Source organism: Coenobita brevimanus, chromosome 106 (genome assembly GCF_032717465.1).
Source record: "Coenobita brevimanus isolate Jiangsu-jjx chromosome 106, ASM3271746v2, whole genome shotgun sequence".
NCBI lineage: Eukaryota > Metazoa > Arthropoda > Malacostraca > Decapoda > Coenobitidae > Coenobita > Coenobita brevimanus.
Window position 1 is genome coordinate 6,924,932 of NC_137059.1, and position 21,835 is coordinate 6,946,766.

Sequence of the window (21,835 nt, forward strand, 5' to 3'; positions counted from 1 at the left end):
GATATACTAAGGTGTGATGCGGCAGTCTGAGTTATGTGTGGTGTGGGTGTGTGATGTGTACAATTAGTGCGATGTGATAGTGTCTTTACTGCACAGTGATTAACTAATGTCCCGTATGATGAACTGAATCGACGTAATATATACAGCACAGTATTGTGCAGCAGACAGGTTTGCTTCCTTGGTGGTCCGTATGCGATGAGTATTAATGTGTACGTCATGAATTGGTGTCAGAGTGGATACATTATACCAGAGTGTGCGTTGGAAATGGTGTGACTGGTTGGTGGAGTTGGGGTGGTGGGGATGGAGGGGGAAGGGTACAGAGGAATGGGAATGACAGGGAGGGGGAGGGGCAGTGTGATGGGTGAAGCTAGTGCGGTGAGGGTCAGGATGACGATGTAAGAAGTGGGGTGCAGGTGGTGATAGGTAAGGTTAGGAGGTGGGTAAGGATGGTGAGGGGCAGGGTAAGGGTAATGAGGGGTGGATAGGGGATGTTGAGTGGTAGAGTGAGGATGATAAGGGACTCTGGGTGAGATCGGTGAGGGGAGGAATGGGGATGGTGAGGGGATGGATGAGGATGGTGGGGGCAGTAAGGGATCGTAAGGGGTAGGGTAAAGGTGTGGGGGAGGGAGGGTCGTTCTCATGGGAAATTGGTGCCCAGAGCCAACACTGCCCGGAGGAGAGGAAGAGGTGGTGGCGGAGGAGGAGGATATGCCCGTAGATGGAAAGGTGTAGTTTGGGTGACGAGCGAGAGGCAAGTGTAATGACGTCTTTGTTTTTCTTGCTGTCACCAGACCTTTTTTTTGTTTGTTTGTTTTTGGTTAGGAGAGACTTTTCGGACTGGAGAGATTAACCTTAGCCTTCCATAGGTGTGCCCTAAACTGAATTAAATCGTCTGGAGGCAGTAAAATAAGTTGATAAAAGTCCTCGAAATAGTTAAACCCTTCACTCCACGGACGTACCTGTTCCTGTTATTCTGGCTGCCACACGACAATTTTATTCAGCTTTTGGGAGGCGTCATGCCGTGAAGGGGTTAATGTAGGCCATAGCTAACTCCTCTGTGTAAAAAAAAAAAATATTATCGTAAATATAACTGGAGATAAGAACAAAAAAAAAAAAAAAGTCACCGGACTGAAGGGGTTAAGAGATTACGTTTGAGATGAGAGTTCAGTGAAGAGGGAGGTGACAGCTGCGTTCAATAGTTCCTTTACACTGTCTCAAAACCACATCTGACGAAATCTTGCTAATCAGCGGTAATGAAATGGGTTGAAATCTCACTGCAGGACCTTGGAACCCCAGACTTGTAAAGGGATTATTGACCGGCACTGTACATAACGAGGGAAAAGGAGGAATGTACTCCTGAAGTAAAGAAGGGGAATAGGAGAGGATGAGTACTAAGAATGGGAATGATAGGGACACGAGAGGATGACTGTGCTGCAAGTAGAAGTGTATTGTAATGGCCGGCTTGCACATGCCCGTCAAGTAGGTGAGAGAGGGAATGAATACAAAGCTAATATTGTTGTAAGAAATGAGGTAGGTAATGAAGACAAAAGAGTGGAGTGAATATGTAGAGGGTTTTTGATAGATTGCGAAAGGGGGATACTGCCTGAAGTCAGTGAAGTTGAAGCTGCTGAAGGGATTTATACAGTAGGCTATAAACGGATGTTGGACAGAGTTAGAGCTTCCAAAAGACTGAGGAAATTTCCAGAATTCTCGGTAATATTTTATGTCTGGTGAAAGTTGCGAGAAATGAATTGATTTATGGAGGGGTGACTCATCGTCAGCGATGAAAAAACGGCAACTGGGAAAACCCCGAGTGATCATCGGGTCCAGGCTGTGGCTATTTCAGACTTGCTGTGGTGTACACCACTGCATACCACAGCTGGGTGACTGAATATGAGTGAGAGACGTTGTTTTGTCCTACTTTCGGATGCCACGCCGCTGGAACGGATATGGGCATGGAGGTATGAAAATGGTATTCTTAAAATAATAAAGAACAACACTTAATATGAGTACGGTTCTGTTATAAAAAAAAAAAAAAAAGTTCTTGAATATGGATATACATGGAACCATAAGGAGTTGTTGTAGAGACGTGCACGTTCTTACCAACACAGGTTACCTTGAAATTACAGATATTATCAGAGCCTCATCACTACAACGGCAAGGACACAACGCGTTTCATGTGATATTTATCAGTGGTATGTGACCAGGAAAAACAAAATCTTCCCTCACTTCCACTAATCCTCGTCAGAAACTTTTTGTGAGACTGAAGAACAGGATGGAAAATGTCGAGTGAGATGAACGTTAATAGAGAGACGGTAATGTTTGGGATTATGAGGGAGATGAGAGGGAGGTGGGAATAGAAGGTGAAGGAGAGGTGGGGAGGAGAGGAAGAGATGGTGGTGAGAGGAAGACGGAGGTAGGGAGGAGAGCAGATGGAGAGGGAATAGGAAGATGGGAGAAGAGGGGAGTGAAGTAGAGGTAAGGAAAGGATGGGAGAGAAAAGTATGAAGAAGAGAAGGTAGGAAGGGATTAGGGTGAGGAAGAGATGGAGGTAAAGGAGACTGTGTTAGAAAGAGGAAGGTAGGGAGAAGGGAAGGTGGGAGAGGCATAGGGGAGTAAGGAGAATAGAAGGTAAGCGGGAAAGTGGTGGGGAGATGATTGGGAAGGTAGTTGGGAAAGATAGAAGATTGTAAGGGAACAGGGATGTTTGGGAAATAGAAAGTGAGAGGGAAAGTAATTGGGCTGTGATGGGAAAGGACATTAATGGGAGGGAAAGGTGAGAGAGAAAAGAAAAGGGAAGTGGGGATGAAGTATAGAGGCGGTACTATAGGAGAGGAAGGAAAATGGAAAGACGGGAAAGTGCGGGTTTGATGAGGAGGTGGAAGTAAAATAGAATTAGAGGCAAGGCAGAGAGAGAGGAGGGGTAAGATGGCGGAAGAGCGCGTGCGCGCGCCTGTGTGTGTGTGTGTGTGTGTGTGTGTGTGTGTGTGTGTGTGTGTGTGGAGAGAGGGAGATAAAGAAGAGGAAAGCAAATTTGGTTAAGAAAGTGAGAGTGGTAGAGGGGAAGAGGTCACGGAGGAGTTAACGCAGAAAAAGGAGAGATGAACTGCAGGTAAGACTGGAGGAGGGAGGGAAGTGTTGGGGGGAGGGAGAAGAGTGGCAAGGGAGGGAGAGAAGTGTTGGAGGGAGAGAGAGAGAAGAGTGTCAAGTGAGGGAGAAAAATAATGGTTGAAATGAGGAAGAGCAGGATTGTGAAGGGTTTTCTCCCCATTTACCGGAGGACGTCTGTGGTTTTATTCTTGCTTCAACCATAACACATTATTGTATGTAGAAAACACCTCTCATAGCAAAGCGGTTTGAAACACTGTTATAGATTATTCAGTACATTGACGTCTGATTTGTTGATACAGTCTCTTACGCCTAGACCCATACTTAGCTTCGGAAAACCCCTCGTAGCAAAGGAGTTATAATGCCAGTAGATTATCCACTGGTTTTGTTTTTTATATATATTTTAATAATTAATTGACTCTGGACATAAGGAAGGAAGCCCGTGTCTGAGGTCCAGTAGTCCACCCACGATACATCAACATAGGGCTGATCCTCTACAGCCCTCACACTTCACCTGGCACTTGGACAGCAATAACCACAATCTGGCTTGTGGCTCGCTGGAGATACCGCATGCAGGTCTGGTGTGTGTGTGTGTGTGTGTGTGTGTTTTACCTGGCAGTGGATCAAAGTAGAAAGTAGTGACCATTATGAAATTCATATTCACAATTGTTCTGTACAACATCCAGGATCAAACCAGCCACCACATCCACCGCCCACCGCTTTACCCACTCAACCACTGAGTAATTTTCTGTGCCATTTAACAATTTATCCGCTTAAGCGATCCGTTGTGCAGAAAAATCAAAGCTGCCGTTAATACCTTATTGTTTGTCTGATATTATACTTGTTATTTTATTCACACAGTCAGTTAATTATTATCATTCTTCGTCTTTACTATTTATTTCCAGTTATTATCTTTACTTTTACCTTTGCCCTTTGTTTCCTTGATGGACCCGCTCTGTTATGGTTCTTTGCTTCTTTTCTGTCTTCATTTTTAATCCACTGTATTAACAATCTCAGACTCCTTAACTGCTTGTCACCCGAATAAAATCATACGGCATTTGTGGAAGTAGAATATGAGTTGTCCCGACCGTGAGGGTGTTATCCTGGTAGTAAATTATTTATCTTCACTCTTTATTTTATGGACCCTTTCTGCTCTAGTTTTCTTTCCGTGTCTTTTTCTGCTCACATTTGTACACAGCTGCTCCACTTTTCACTTTCTCACACACACTCTTTTCCTCTGTCCTCCCTGTGCTTCCCTATCCTCACTTTTTTCTCCTCCACGGCGGCCATATTGATTCCTCAAGGGTTCTCCACTTCCCGCTTTACCTACACACGCTCTGACATTTTTCCTCTTCCTTCTTTGTCCCGTTATTCACACACGCTTTTTTTTTTAAATCTTCATGTTCATTTTTGTTAAACCTTTTCCTTTTACTTTTTGTCTCTTCTTTTCCAGTAGTCACCTGCTCTCACTCTCTCTTTCTCATACGTCTTCCTTTTTCTCCCCGGAGTGTCACTTGAGTTCCTTGGTCTCTGCTTCACCTTCTTTCTTTCTCCGTCTTCATTCTTCTCCGTTATACAGCTACTCTCCCTCTGTCTCTTGTTCTCACGTTTCTTCTTCTTTTCTGAGTGCCACTTGAGTTTCTTGGTCTCCCTCACCTTTCAGTCTTTTTCTTCCTTTCTTCCCCGTTATCCCCCCCCCTCTGTGTGTGTGTGTGTGTGTGTGTGTGTGTTTATCGAGTTCCATGGTGTGTTTTGAACTTTTTTCTTATTTTTTTTTATCTCATCTTTCTCGTTATCCAACCAGTCTTTTCTCTTTCTCCAGCACCGTCTCTTATCTCTTTCTGTCTCTTGGGTGTTGTTTCTTGGGAGGACAGAAGGGTGGAAGGGAGAGGTATTTTTCCCCAGGTCCCCCTGTCACGTTGTCTCGTTTTTCGTGTTGTTTTTTGAGCATTTATTTTCTTCCTGCGGGATGTTGTCAGTGTACGGGATGCCTTGGGTTTTTATACTGACATCCTCGTTTATTTTGTCAGGTATTTTTATTTGCCTTAACCTCTGACTCTTATTTCCTTCCCTTAGTTGAATAAAATGTCTGGTTGAGATCACAGTGAAATACGATATCATCATCGTGAACCCAGATCGGTGATTGGTAGCTACTGTCAGGCATAAAAATACTTGGTCTACTTCACACTTGGAGCTTGTGCGATATATTCCCTCCTGACGCATCATAGCAGACTAATTTGTGGGCAGAGGAACATACCAAACCTGCATCAGTTTAGGTATTTCAGCCAGCAGAGGAAAGTGAGAAACAGGAGATATGTTCCAAGATATCAGTCAGAAAAAGATAATTATAATGAAAATAATGTATTTGATGGAGTTGTGGTGATTCGGTGGCATCATTTCCTCCTCACGATCTTCTTGTACCCCCTTCTTTAGGTTCGAAACTCAGTCTATGTTGGACGTAACTTTGGTGGGGGTAGTGTGTCCTTTCATGTGCTTGATTACCGGAATGTTTGCACCTGTGATTCATACTTTATCGTTACTTTGACCCCCACACAAACACAGCTGTTTCAGCAGCTCAACTTGACATACATTACAGCCACTATAGACACCCTTTCCCTTTTCATACTTCGCCAGTATGGGTAAGGGTTAAATTTGGCTACAGCACTTTCAATGAGGTCCTGTTCTTTAGTGAATCCCGTATGGACTGTTAGAACACTAGTCAACCTCAGTATTTTTGCAGCTGGAAATGTTAACTCCTGTAAATATTGTTGTTTGTAGTGTTAATGGTGTGAGTAATTTGTGCAGAATGCGACAACGTACTCGGGTGAGTGAATACAGTGATAGGTGGATGGTGGGCCGGGTGGGTGAGTCACTGAGGCTGGATTGTTTAGTGCTGGCAGGGTGAGGTGAAGTAGTGGCCAGGCAATACAGCCACACAGGAAGTGATTGTTACTTCACTATGAGAGGCCTACCCTAAGCTGAATAAGGTCATTTGGCGGTGGTATCAAGAATACAGAAAACCCATCATCTTATTGGAGAGGCTAATTGAGATTGATTGTATTCTCCTCCCTGCCAGTGGTCCCTCCTTAGCTGGATAACTTTAATAAGATAATGTGGCGATAACATAATATAGGAGAGGCATCATATTGATTGGGTAAACAGGAAGATAGGGTGAGATCTGTGTTGAGTGAGATGTTGAGTAGGTGGATGTTGATTGGTAGATGGGACGGAGAGACACGAGTGGAAAAAAGAGGTAGATATGTTGGTAATTAAGGGATAATAAGTATCTGAATAGAGACAGTGAGATTCTGCGTGAGATAGGTAGATGGGATGGTGAAAGGGTTGGATAATTCAAGAATAGGCAGATAGTAATTGATATTAGAGAATAGTAGTGAAACGATATTGGGAAATATGGTGCGATTCTAGGTAATGAAGAGATGAATTTGGTGGATGAGGTGGCGAGAGGGTTAAGCAGGAAGTAAGTAGGCAGAATATATAAATGATAGATAGGGGAAGGTGGTAGGTGAGCAGGAAATTGTTAACACTTTCCATCCAATGACGTCTTTACTATGTTCTTAACTCTGTCAGACAAGGTTATCTAGAGGAGGCTTTGCGTTGGAGGGGTCAGGTAGCCTATATAGTCTTCATTAACCCCTTCGATAAGACAGCCTTTTCCTAGATTAAATATATATGTTTGGCGATGGCAAAAATAGAAAGTATATTCAGGTAAGGTTGTGTGCTGGTTGTAGGATTGGCATTTCTTGTACGTTGGTGGAGTAATTAGTGAGTAATTTATCACTGGTTTTAACACATTATTTCATTCCTCCAGTACCAAGGCAATTTTATTCAGTTTGGAAAAGAGCCTTAGTAGTGAAGGGGTTAGTGAGGCAATATCTAACCCGGCCAGATGGAGAAATATCTTCTAAGCTGACTAACATCATCTGCAAATAGCAAGAATAGAATATTAGTACGTTATCAGAGTAAAGGAGTTAACTGAAGGTTGATTAAGTTGGTGGCTGATGTGGTTGAGAAAGGTGTGGATGGATGTGTGAGTGGGTGGGGTGAGGGGTGGGTGTGTGTGGGTGGGCGAGCTAGTGGCGTCATTTGGGCCGGCCACTCTTTTTATCATGGGTGAAATCTGACCTGTGCTCTTCCTGCCGAGCTGTGTGTGTGTGTGTGTGTGTGTGAGAGAGAGAGAGAGAGAGAGAGAGGGGGGGGGACAACTAATTTTTCCCCTAGCTGAATAAATACTCGGGTGGCAGCGGGAACTGTTTAATGATTGGTGACCTCAGTGGTGACAGGGCCAAAGAGAGAGAAGCAACAGTGGCTGGGGAGATGGAACTGAGGTGGGGCGAGGCAGGGAGGGAAAGATACTGGGGGAAGGAGAGAAGTGCCAAGAGAAGAGAGAAAGTTGTGTGAGTGTAATATAGAGTGAGGGAGAAAGTCCAGTGGAGAAAAGGAAGGTAAGGAGAGAAAGTGCAATGAAGATAAAGGGGAGTGGGAAGGATAGTCCAGTGGAGATAAAGAATGGAGGGAGAGAGAGTCCAATGAAGATAAAAGGGAGAGGGAAGGAAAGGCCAATGGAGATGAAGAAGGGAGGGGAAGAAAGTCTAGTAAAGATAAAGGGGAGAGGGAGGGAAAGTCCAGTGGAGATAAAGGAGACGAGGGGGGGAGGGGGAAGTGCCAAGAGAAGAAAGTTCAGTGGTGAGAAAGAATCAGAGGCAATTAGATTATTTGCCAGGTAGGGTAGGGAGAATCTTTCTGTAAGGAAAGGATGATGTGGAAAAATTATATTCGTCGTCGTCATCATCATCATCATCATCATCATCGTTGTGGTTGTCGTTGTTGTCATCTACGGAAACGTTGTGTATTGACAAGTTACAACAGTTTCATTCCTTCATTCCTTGTGTGGGTATAATAATATTTCTTGCTTTTGAACAAGTCACGGCGCTGCTAAATCAGTACACAAAGACAGGGGTGTTTATAGCAGGGAAAGAGGGGAAATGGGATCACCCTGAGAAGTGGAAGGCTTTAGTGAGGTGTCTGGGGAACCAGGGAGAAAGGGAGACCCTCGGCAGGGTGGTGCGACGGGGGACGGGACGGGGGAGGGGGGGAAGGAAAGGGAGTTTGAAAACCAGGGTGAGGAAAAGAGGGAGAGGAGAGAAAAGGAAAGGAAGGAGTCGGGGGGGGGGTGTAAGAGGGAAGGAACGACAAGGAGTCAGTGGTGCCTCTCTGACACTTAACCAGCTGTCACCTGCCGTCCCAGCCAGCCACTTGCGTGATCCGGGTGGCGACAAGCATCACGGGTGGCAAGAGAGAGGTGAGAGAGAGAGAGGGGGGGGGGATTAAAATGTCAGTTACAGAACTAAGCCTTTTCTGCACTACGCGATAAAATTTCTCTCTCCAAGATGATCAGGTTTACCCTTTACTTAACCCTAGACTAACATAACGCTAACAGACTAACCCGACTTAGACTAACCTTTAACAGCGTAGCCTAGCTTAACTATATAAACCTTGACAGTTTAAGAAGACCCAAGCATAGCATACTATTCGTAATTAACAACCAAGGCGTTGAGATCTGGGGTGGGTGAGTGTGAAGGAGGCGGGGTGAGGAGAGGGGAGTTGGTGAGAGGTGGGGGAGGAGGCGGGGAGAGAAGAGGGGAGGCGGTGAGAGGTGGGGGAGGAGGAGTGGAGGTTGTGAGAGTTGGAGGAAGGGGACGATGAGAGAAAAAGAGATGATTAGGTGTTAGGGGAAGGGAAGAGAAAGCAAGGTGGTGACTCTGAAAAGTGGAGGGAAGTTGAAAGGTAGGGAGACAGTGAAGGTGGGAGGATGGGGAGAGAACGAGAGGTGGTAAGAGGAGGGGGAGGGGGATAGAAGGAGGGGAGAGAGTTGGGGAGGGGAAGAGAATTTGAGGTGGAGAAAGGTTGGGAGTGAGGGGAAGAGAAGGGGAGGTGGAGAGAGGTTGGAGGGGAGGGGAAGAAAATGGGAGGTGGAGGGAGGTTGGGAGGGAGGGGATGAGAAGGGGAGGTGAGGGGTTGGGTCGGGGGAAGGGGGAGAGGTCTTGATAAGAGGTTGAGTAGGCGTGAAGAGAGATGGTCGAAGTGGCAGTGAAGAGGAACGTGATAATAAGAGTGACATAATTGATTTAATTTCCTGGTATATGTGTACGTTCACTATTATTTGACTTTTCATTTTGCATTCGTTTAATGAGATAATAACGATGGTGTAGGTGGTTTGTAAATGTACAGGACGTTCATGCTTGTCGTACACTTGAGTTGACTTTTTTTTTTTTTTTTTTTTTTTTCAGCCTTGAACTTAACCAGCACGATGATGTCTTTTACATTCCATGCTTATTACTAACACAAGAATTCTATTTTTCTTACCGCTCGTAGTGAAGTGTTAATGGGAGTTCATTTCTGACCCCTTCACTACTGGAATTCGTTCCTAAGGTGGATAAATCCGTTGGGTGGCGACAAGAAATAAGACGTCACCGTACTGAAGGGGTTAATAGTCCGATGGTTTGATATATCTGGTATAGTAAGAAGCTTCATTAATGTCGCATCACGTTTCAGCTTCGTTATAATGGAAATGCATTTATCTGTAATTCTTAATCCTTTCGCTTAGTCGTTAGTTTATTGTTACTACTTTTTGTCGATTATATTGAAATCAGGATATCCCTCTCGTATTGCAGGGGTTAATGAAGGCTGCCTCCAAACCCTCCCTTAAAAAAAAAGTTTCCCAAGCTGAATACAATCGTAGTGAGATAGCCAGACTAAACTAAAGTACTTCCATGGTTGAAGAAGCAAGATTGCTTTATATGAAGTCGTTGATATTTCTTGACTCATTCTCTACTGTGACGTCATATATATATTATCTTTGCTACCTGGAGACGATCTTATTAATCTTGGGAGAAACTTTTGGGACTGGAGGGGTTAGAAGCAGCCTTCATTAACCTTTTCTCTTTACAGTGTCTCTCCGAAGTTGAATAAAAGCGTTGAGGTGGCAAGTATGAACCAAGGAAAAACTTCAGCGAATTGAAAGATTAAAACATAATTGCATTCTGTTTAGAAGAGATTTTTCGAACCAGAGGGGTTAAGTGTAGCCTCAGACAATCGATTCGCTTTTGCAGTTGAATAAAATAGTTTTGTTATTGTTTAGCGTGACTAGACTAAAAGAGAAGAAAAAAAATCATGTGATGGGTTACATTTGGCGTACTACAGACGTGATGTGATTTGTGACCGTATTCACAAAGCTTCTTGGCCTGTAATCATCTATAAGTTGCTTGTTTTTACTTGTATTTTGACTCGTACAGCCACCAAACACTTCGCAACCAAACCAGAATGAAAATTAAAGTGAAAAAAATGCAACCAGCAAAATAAGGTCCGAAAGTTTTCTGTAATTATCTGTATTGGAAACTCGTTTATCGTAAATATTGGGTATGATCCTTTGTGAACAGCTACTTACTGTGATCTGGTGACATTGGCTGACAGCGTTGATCTGACAGCCACCAGCGCCATGTCAGAGTGCGTCATGACACAAGACGAACGGATGTGACAGGCAGGAGCGGACAAATGGATGTGTTTACGCCTTTTTTTTTTTTTTTTTTTTCCCTCGCCTTTCGTCACTCCATCTGCTTCTTCAACTCCCCCTCAGTAACCTACCGTCTTGGCAGACTGGGCGCAGTCATGAAGAGTTTGATGTGTGTTTATTCTGATATACATTCAAGTACAGTCTGTTTTTAGCCATTATACCTGTATAAGGTTTCCCCAGGGGAGTGAAATCGTCTAATGTCAGCCAGAATACAAGTGATAAGTCGTCAGCTGAAGGTGAAGAGGTAAATTTTTTTTTTTTTTCCTATAGTCCTTGGGAGGTTTCGTAGTAGCCAGTCAAATCATCTGGAGTTTCGCAGAATGCAGTAGCTTAGTCATCAGCCCAGGTCTAAAGGTTACTATTTGATGTGTGGCTTGTAGGTGGACTGGTGGACCTCAGGGAACGGACTGATTAGTTTAGGCGCGGATATCGCACCTACAAAAAAGAAAAAAAATCCATTAAATTGGTTTCTTAGGTTTACATGCGAGTATTATGTAGAGTTTCATAAAATATATAATTATGGAGACGTACAGTTGAAGACATAAGTATCATTTCATGACGATAAACAACGAGACAATGACTATTTAAACACAGTAATATGATCCTCGGAGCATAATGCTGTATAAGGGTTTCATAAGTCCTCGACTAGAAAGTGGAGCGATATGCTTGTCCGCAACTGTACGTGACAAGGGTTGCATCCATTTTATTTTTTTCATTTTTTAACGTGGCGGTCATCAAAATGATTGATATTAACGTCCATTATGAAGCACTGTGTGTGTGTGTGTGTGTGTGTGTGTGTGTGTTTGTCATGTGAGGTGAAGCCAAGAATTTCATAGGCGTGAATGATGTTTGAATAATGAAATGCCCATGTCACTGAAAATTGTTAATAGTTCTACTTCTGTGCTCTCCTTTGCCTGTTTCTGGATGCAGTTCAGCAGAAGCGTTCACCAGCCTTTCTCGTTCTGCATTGCTTCTTCCTTTCTCCCTTTCCCCCACCCATTCGATTGGTCTGTGCCTTCCCTCCCCCACCCCCACCTTCTCTTGACCTCCTGCGTTGCCTTGTCCTTTCTGGTGCATGGCGCCCGACCTTGATAACTTGTCTAGTGTTGGGTGGAGGAACACACCTCACTTAATCCACCACACCCTTACTATCACACCCACGCCACACACACCACACCACACCTGTACACACCATACCACACCTTTACACACCATACCAGACCACACCCTTACACACCATACCACACCACACCCTTGCACATTCCCTTCAGACCATATCACACCTTTATATCTCCTCATTGCATCCACCACACCACGTCGTATCTCACCGTCACTCATCACATCCACCACACAACACCCTTTTCCCACCCATCCCCTCTCTCCAGGGAGCCACACTCACAAGTCACGCAGTTCACAACCTTACTCTCACCCCGCCACACCACACCCTCACGACATCGCGGTGACGTTTTTTGTTTTCTCCTTGCTGTCTCCAGTTATTTTATTCATTTTAGGAGACACTTTCTGTAATGGAATGGTTAGAAATAGCCTTCATTCACCCTTTCGCTACTGGAGATCCTCCTTGCTGTCTCCAGTTATTTTATTCATTTTAGGAGACACTTTCTGAAATGGAATGGTTAGAAATAGCCTTCATTCACCCTTTCGCTACTGGAGATCCTCCGCAAATTAAATAAAACAGTCTGGTGATATTGTGAATCGGATGAAGAATATTCCTTTATATCCAATTTGAATCTGTGTATTACACACTTAGCTGACATCAGTAACTTACCAGAGGATATTACCCCTGTCGCCTTCTACGAACGCATAGGCCTATTTATATTATTGTTGCAACATCAAGACAATTTTCGTTCGGCTGAGGGTATGTCTATAGTTCATTCACCTTAACTTGGCTCAGATTTTTGTCCTTTTGCAGCTTATGTTAGGTAGGTCAGTGACAAAAAGACTACTTCAGCTGTACATCCTTTACATAGCGATGGTAGTTTTTAGGTCAAATTACTGTAGAGTAAAAAGAGTATAGAAGTTAGAAGGATGAATACCATCTGAGTTAACCCTTGAACTGCTACAATTCCCTCTAGTAACTAAAATGGCATGGATTTAGCATCGAATAAAGTACCCATCTGCGTCTGTGGCAACGAAAAGATTAAATTGTGGCATTAGTCCTCCCTACACTTCTTTTTTTTTTTTTTTTTTTTTTTTTTTTTACATAGGGTGCTTTTCAGCATTAAATCCACAGTTACATAAAGAGTGCTTTAGAAGGTATTATTGCTACCTGTAACGCTGAACTGATGATCCTGCCAATTTACAGCATCGGCTGTTTGGAGAAAGTTGTGGTGTTATGGTCTGCTTTCGCAGAGGTATGGGAGGCTTCGTAGCATCTATTCCGTAGTGGCTTATTTTGCATACACCATCAGAGTATCCTCTTGCATGTTTTTGTAGTAGATTGAAGTGGTATTAAAACGAATTAATTAAGATAAAAGAGTTTGGTAGGGTGTAATATGGAAACAAAGTAGCAGCGGAAGAGTTTTAGGAAGATTTTCTATACTTATAACGAGAGACTGATAAATCGCGAAGGAAGAGGTGTTAGGAAACCTACCAAAGCACTGAGAACAGGAGCCCTCATCATCGTCATTACCTCTACACTGATGTTCACTCTTACCCCTCATTACTGTTGTAACCACCACCATATTACTATTATTACTATTACAGCCAATTACAGCGCTGAGAGAGAGAGAGAGAGAGAGAGAGAGAGAGAGAGAGAGAGAGAGAGAGAGAGAGAGAGAGAGAGAGAGACAGAGTCGGGGGGAGGTGGGGAGGGTAGTAATCACCAAATAAGGAAACACTGCTAAATATATATAATGGTACCTGACAAATACGAAAAAGCTTATTACGGTAATTAAATTTTGAAGCCACGTGTTATATTGCAGATTTCCAGGATGTTTACAGTTTTTTGTACTCTCTAATCCGCCATGTTGGTCAGTTTGATCACCAGATATATGATAAATTATCAAAGGTTACGACTAGAGAAATGCTTACCTGTTTTCAAGAATTGTTTGTCATATTTGGCATTTTATTATCCAGTTAGCCGTTGGTTCCTCAGTGTGATTAGATGTTTAGGCTTCCCAAAGAGGTAATAGTTAAGGGTCGGTATTCTGGCCAGTTTATGAGGCTGTGGATCACCTCTCGCCACATCGTAGTGAAGGGGTTAACCTTTGACTCCACCATGTGTTCCTCACACTGATGATGTTGACATAAGAGTCACACATAGACAAGGAGGGGAAAGCGTGGCGAACATCACCTTTTTACACCTTCACCACGACGGCATTGTTTTTGTTGTTGTTAGTATTATTAATTATTATCATTATTATTACTTTCGCCTACGGAGTTGGAGAATGTTGTGTTTTTTTGCCATTTTTCTGGTTTATGGGTCGTGCCACACTCCACCCTGAGGTAGGGAAAAAAAAAAAAAAGTTGTATTGGTGATTTGCTTTATATGCTTTTTGTTCTCCCACTTTCGTGTTTTCTCTTTCCTTGTTTTTGGACCATACCTCTCCCTGGCCAGGTGGGAAAAAGAGGTGAGAATAATGATGATGGTGACAATAATAGTAATTAAGGTGGTCATGACTCTTTCACAGTTCTCCCACCCCGTGTGTTTTATTTCCGTATTTTCTATCTCTGCTTCTGGATCCCTCTTCACCCCTTCCTTAGGTGTTAAAAAAAAAAAAAAAATATTATTTTTTCCTTCGTTTTCGTGTTTTCTCTTTCACTGTTTCTGGATCCTGCCTCGCCTCATAATTCAGAAAAAAAAAAAAAAAAAAAAGTTTCCCTATTTCTGCTCCATCATCCCAGTACATCGGAAAAAAGGTCAGGGCGATGATGATTTTTTTTTCCTGCGCTTTCCATTCTGCCATATGTTCGACATGTTTTGTTCGACATGTTTGATTATACAGTGTTTGCCAGAGAGGTGACTCGGCAACAACAAGGGAGGTGGAAGAGGTGAAAGTGTTGTGGTGTGTTGATGATGATGCACCAAATAGGTCGGCACCACAAAAACGTTGCCAGTTTAGCGGGGAGACGAAGTGACCTCTGACCCCGTACCCACACCCTTACCTGTTATGGCACACCGTGAGTTTGTGTGGTGATGGGTGATGTAGGAGTGACGAGGTGATTGGGAAGTGATGATTGTTTAGCAGGTGTCAAGCTAAGGCCTCTATGTATTCTATGTTCCTTAATGCCGTACGATATTTTGAAGGTATGTGAAGATGTAACATGCAAAATAACTTAAAAAAACAGAAGCTACGAAGTCCCCTGTTCCACCTAGAATGCGGCCTAATTTTACCCCCTCTAGTTTGACAAGTCTCCCCTAAGCTGAATAATTGCCTAAATGGCTCACTTGGTAAGCTGCTGTACTCACGCAGTTGCAAACGCTGGTTCGAATCCCCGCAATATTTAATTTATTTTATCCCTACGTGTCAAGTGGGGTTGGTGGAGGATTAGTGCCCCTCCCTGTAAAACAATTAACTCTAAGCCCTTGACCACCCCGTTTGGGATACATGGCGTCTGGCAATGAATGAATGAAGATATGAACAATAAAATGAAAAGCCATTTTAATGAAGAGGTTAAGAACATGTTGTAAGGCGGTGAAAAACACTGAAAGTACTATAAAATATTATCTTACAATAGATTGTATACATCACCGTATATTATTCCAAGAACTGTTTTAAAAGCTGGCAGTATACAAGGAAATATGAAAAGGTACAAAAAAGTGAAAGCGCGTATGTGTGGGTTTACAAACCAGGAGATGCCAGCTTACGTAACAAGTAGAGTGAGGCAACGTGATAGAGGGCAGGAACGCTGACAGGCACACAGGCGGGATGGATGCAAGCGGGGCTGAAGGGAGTAAAAACTAGGCGCCTGGTGGGAAAGGTGTAGTAGTTAGATCTGTAGGAGGGGGTAAAAGTTTAAAAAAAGATTGATGTTTGGTGTTGAAGGTATCAGTATTAAGGACTGTTGTGGTCTGGGGGAAGGGTTGCCAGAGGGTAGTAGTAGTAGTTGTATTCCCAGGTTAATCATAAATGTTAACTTCGTGGACTGCAGAATGAAGTTGCCTTTCTTCTGCAGCCCAGCATCCTCCTGCTGGGGAATAGGGAGGGGACTGAAGGAAGTTTGTTTAACCATGCAGCTCTACCACCCGGTCATATCGGTGCCACCGCGTGAAGGCGTCCCTCACCAACACCTTGCTAGAGGATGAGAAGCATGGATATGTGATGAATCGAATCCTCCTGTGGTAGAAGGAAGACATTAAAACATCAATATATATACAAAGCATAGAAGAGAACCCAGTTTATTAAACAAGGGAAGTGTGTCACCGTGAGGAAGGACAGGAACACTGACAGGCAGGCTCTGGCAGACAGAGAGACACGCAGAGGTGGAGGACAGATTGTGTCTGGTGTAAAAGGTGTTGTAGATGGTTGTGTGTTGGAGGTGAATAGATGAAAAGTCGTGTCTGATGTACCTGTGTTGCAGATATTAAGGGATGTAATGGTGTTTGGTGTAAAAGGTGTTTTAGTTAGGTGTATATTTGGGAGTGAATAGATAAAAAAATTGAGTGTGTGGTAAAAAGTTGTTGAGATATCTTTATTGGAGGGTGAACTGAACATAAACTGTGTGGCTTGTGTAAAAGGTGTTGTAGATGAATCTGAATAAAGGAGTAATGAGGGCTGGATGGGATCAGAGCTGGAAGAGGCGGATAAGTATAAATAGAAAACTAACAACAACCAGTTCCATATTACGCCGAGGCAAGGCTACCTTAGTTCAGATGATTTAAGCCGTAGCAGACCACCCTACGTCCCCGGCAGTATTTACATGACTGAGAAGCCTTCCTTCATCTCTTGGATTCGAACCGTAGCGCGTTAATGCACGGCCGCCTCCCATCCGACGTATCCACCACCAGACCACCAAGGATATGCAGTGTATTAACCCCTCTGATCAACTCTGGAACTGTCTTCCTCATTCTGTATATCTGCCTGTTACCTCCAGTCTTTAAAACTCATTATGTCCAGGCATCTCGAAATGAACGAATTTTTATTTAAGCTCTTATTGTCTTTACAAAAAATCCTGGAAAGAGCAACTTTTTAGTGTAGTTTTAATATTTGGCCCATTTTCCGTTAACAAACTAAGGAGGTAGGAAGAATAAAACGAAATACTAGCATTTAGTGGGTAATTATTGCGCTCCAGCGGATTGAGCCGGTGAAGGTTTATATCCAAGGGATGGTTGGGGTTGATTGCTCATGTAATGCCACTCAGGGATGAGTGAGGCTGGTCACTCTCATCTTAAATGTCGAGACCAACTGCCTAGCCCCGGGCTTCTACGCTCCTCTTGGGGCAATGTAGGATTGGATGATGGATGGATGGATGGACTAGCATATTAAATGATAAGGGGAGCCAGCACCTTGTCCTGTTAGTCGGGGTCGAGTTTCGCGTTTGTGATAGAATTAGTCGCTCCATATTGAAAGAAAACTAATGCCCAGAAGATAATAGGACATGGAGGGAAGAGAAGTAAAGAAATAAAGATCTGCTTGATATATAGGGCATCCAGCACTATATTCTGAGGGCAGAGTCGAGTTTGGCGTTTGTGTGTGAGTTTTGGACGCACCTAATCGAAAAGAAAAGGACGCTTAGATGAAAATTAAATATATGAAAGGAAGTGGTAAGGAGTTTTCTGATTATGAGAAAGAAGGGGAACCAGTGCTTTATCTCCCTTCAGTATGATGATGTATTACACATGATATTCCTGGTACACCTAGAAGAGTGTATTCATCTTTGGAAGGACATCTCGTAGTTAAGAGGTGAGAAGCTGTCTCCATAAACCCTGTCAGTACCATGACGCATTTTTAAAACATTAATTTAGTGTATTTCGTCAAGCCCTTCACTTCAAGACATCTCCCCAAAGTTAAATAAATTTGTCTGGTAATGGTCAGAATAATATAAGAAATACATGATCTGGTTGACGGGGTTAATTACTGCCCTGCCTCACCGACCTGCACTGACGAACGGGGTGAAAGGGTGCGATAGTTACGAGATGGACGGCTGAGAGAGAGAGAGAGAGAGAATTTATAGCCAATGGAAGTTGTTTTTGTATGGGTGGGAATAAATCTCTGGTCGTGGGAGGAAGTAGTAGTCTTATAGTGGATATATTTGGGTACGGGTGTGTTGAGCCAGACTTTATGCCTCTCACAATCTACTCTCACTTTGCTTCTTCGATACATTTTTTTTTATATATATTTAGCTTTTTCAGTCCCATGACGAATATTTCATTTTAATCCACCACTAATCGATTTTATTAAACTAAGGAAGGATGTTTGGTAGTGAGAGGGGTAATGAAGGCTGTATTGAATCCCTCCTGTTGGAAAAGTGTCTTGTAAGCTGAGTAATATAATCTGACGGTAGGGAGATTATACTGACGTCCTCTTATTATAGGGGTTAAGTGTGTGTTATTATAGGGGTTAAGTGTGTGTTATTATAGGGGTTAAGTGTGTGTTATTATAGGGGTTAAGTGTGTGTTGTTATAGGGGTTAAGTCGTGTTATTATAGGGGTTAAGTCTGTGTTATTATAGGGGTTAAGTCTGTGTTATTATAGAGGTTAAGTCTGTGTTATTATAGGGGTTAAGTCTGTGTTATTATAGGGGTTAAGTCTGTGTTATTATAGGGGTTAAGTGTGTGTTATTATAGAGGTTAAGTCTGTGTTGTTATAGGGGTTAAGTCTGTGTTATTATAGGGGTTAAGTCTGTGTTATAATAGGGGTTAAGTCTGTGTTATTATAGGAGTTAAATCTGTTATTATAGGGGTTAAGTCTGTGTGGAGTTAGTCTCTCCTGGTGAGTATAATTGGCCTGTGTTTGTGAATGGGTTACCAGTCGAGGGAGATTTATGCTTATCACAGTCTGTCCGCATTTATCTTCATTTCTTTCTTATTTTCTCTCTCCTTTAGCCTGAACACGTCCTTCTTACCACCACTGGATGATTTTAGCTTCAGGAGACACCTCTTGTACTGAAGGGGTTAAGGCTGAATTTAACCCTTCCAGTTTGAAAAGTCTCTCCTAAGCTAACTGAAGTCGCCTGGCGCTAGGAACTTGATTACAAATGCGTCCTCGGATTTAAGGTGTTAAGTCCTGGCTGGCTATAATTTATTGTGCAGACTTGGTCAATAGTTCCTTTACGCTGCCTGGAACCTGTGTCAAAACGCAGTTATATTTTTTCTAAACTGAACACTAATATTTAGTTGCAGGTTTATAATCTCAATTCGTCAGTTCGGAATCATGTACATGTGAAAGGATAAATAACCGTAGCCGTACTTAGCTAAGATTAACTTGTCTTTGTATGTTAAGAGTAAGTTGGGTGGAATGAAGACTTATTTGTCAGGCGAGATTAGTTTGGAGTGGGACAAAGATAAAGTACGATTGTAGACCTAACTGTATCGTTTTATCTTTTTAGTATCCAGTTAATTATATAGGTACATTTACGTAGGGGAAAAAAAAGGTAAGGATGGTGATGATGATGATGACGATGGTTGTGGTAGTGATGATAGTGACGACTGTATATATAATCTGCAGTATAGTAAAGTAATAGTATATATCGTATTACAAATGAAGGACTTATCAGGCAGCCTCATTAGCTCCACCACCACCTCCCTCTATACAGTGATGGTGTGGTAAGATGGCCGCCCCCTTGCTTGGTGATGTCTCTGCCCTGACATTTGCATACACCTCACCCACACCCTTATCCTGCTTTATTGCTTAGTTTTAATGTGTGCGTGTGTGCGTGTGCGTGTGTGTGTGTGTGTGTGTGTGTGTGTGTGTGTGTGTGTGTGTGTGTGTGTGTGTGTGTGTGTGTGTGTGAGAGAGAGAGAGAGAGAGAGAGAGAGAGACCTTGTATGCGTGATGGTGGAGGATATCTCAGTAGGGTGTCGTGAGTGATGGTAGATTCGGTGTTTTTATTTATTACTGTACGCTCCCTTCCACCCACATGCCCCAGTCCCCTCACCCACCTGCTCTAACACCACGCCCACATCACTATCACCGTAGTTACAGTGCATCACCCCTGCCCACCGACACACCCCTACCATAACATCACACCCCCATCATAACACCACACCCTCAGCACTATCACCACTCTTACACCACTGCCCACCCACTCACTCGTTCCTGCCCAGACATGACACCCACTCCATTATTACCCCACTTCCACCTACCCACCCATCCCTGCCCTAACATCACTCCCACACTCATATCACCACACTTCCACCCACCCACATACCTATTCCTACCCTAACAGTACACCCACATTACTGTTACAACACTTACACCACCACCACATACCGGTACACCCTTCCCTGCCCTAACGCACACCCACGCCACTATCACCACTATTGCATTACTTAAATCTCAAAGTGAAGCTGTTGAGAAGAGTGTCTTGACTTCACACAGACTTGAACTGTTCAAGTTGAAAATACTATACACACATCAAAAAACTGTGTTTATGGATAATGTGAAGATACAACAGTCCAGCCCGACTTGGACATTTATAACAAATGTGCTGCTGACCGAAAAACCATGAGATCGATCCATTCTCACGCCTCCGACCTTAACATCACTCTCACGCCGTATCACCATTCGTACATTACTTATCCCTCTCTGTCAGACGACATTCATAAGTGAACTGCCGACCAGCAGAACGCGAGCTGCATCCCAGGCAGTGGTAGGGAACAGTTTAAGGAATTGAAAATTTCGTTAAAAGTCTTTACTGATATTCCACAAGACCCACCGTTATATCATAAAAGCACATCTGTTAATAGCGTTACACCAGTACTGAGTAAGACTGACGTAGTGTGTATTACGTTTGAGTGTTGAGTGTTAGCACCCAGGCAGTGACATGAGAAGGTGTGTGACAACCTTTGACCTGATGCGTCGTCCCAGTGAACCACACCAAATACCACACCACATCCCAGCAAGCTACATATTTAGCAAAGCACTGGAAACATGACGCAGACGGGTTGTACAGCCGACCATGCACATAAACCCCTTGTCTGTACCACATTTGTAACTTCATTACACCCAACACCATCCGATACCATGTTAACAGAAGGGAAAAATGGCCTGTCTGCCACATCAGTCCCTCTGCTTAGCCACACAGACATACATTACTGCTTGCATATTTATCTCCTCACACTTCCACATCACAGCACCACAGCATTACATCACTGTACCTTGGTACTTCATCACCACCTGCAAATATTTTTCACTGCATTCTTCCACAGCACCATACCGTAACATCACATCACTACACTGAGTTCCATATCACCACAAGACTTCCATATCAGCGAATCCATTCCCCACCAAGCTATCTGTAGGAGGTACGTAAGGAAGGTAGAGGGAAAACAACGTAGACAGTGATTATACAGCTCCGGCATTTAACTCCTTGCTCTGAAAAGTATACAAGTGCATAGCGAGCATGCAGACAGACGAACTGCTGACGAATGAAGGTTGTTATAGCAAACAGACCCAAGATGTTATCATTGACAAGGAGAAGCATGCCTGTCTAGTACAACACTGTTATGCGGGGTGTGGTGCAAGATGGTGTTAGGATGTGTTAAGTGTGTTAGGGTGTTTAGTGTGTGTTGCATGGTGGTGTGTTAGTACATGAGTGTGTTAGTGTGTGTGTGTGTGTGTGTGTGTGTGTGTGTGTGTGTGTGTGTTCATGCATACATACTTATAAACACTCATATTCTCACTTTCCCTTTCCCATCTGTATCATTCACCGTAAATCTTTCCACTTTTCGGTCCACCTTCTCATCACCTCTCCTAATCTTCTCTTTCCCTTTCATTCTTCTATACTTCTTCCTTCACCTGCCAGTCCCTTCCCATACATCTGTCTTTCCTGCACCTCTTTCTGTTTCCTACCTCGTTTTATAATTTACCGTCTTCCTCCATTCTTCACTTTTCATCTTCCTCCCTCTCATCTACTGTATATTGCCTGCCATGCAATCCCTCCATTGGTGCTGCCTGCCTGCCTCCCCCGTGGCATCCCTCACACCACCTCCGCCTCACAATACCCAGGGATAAAA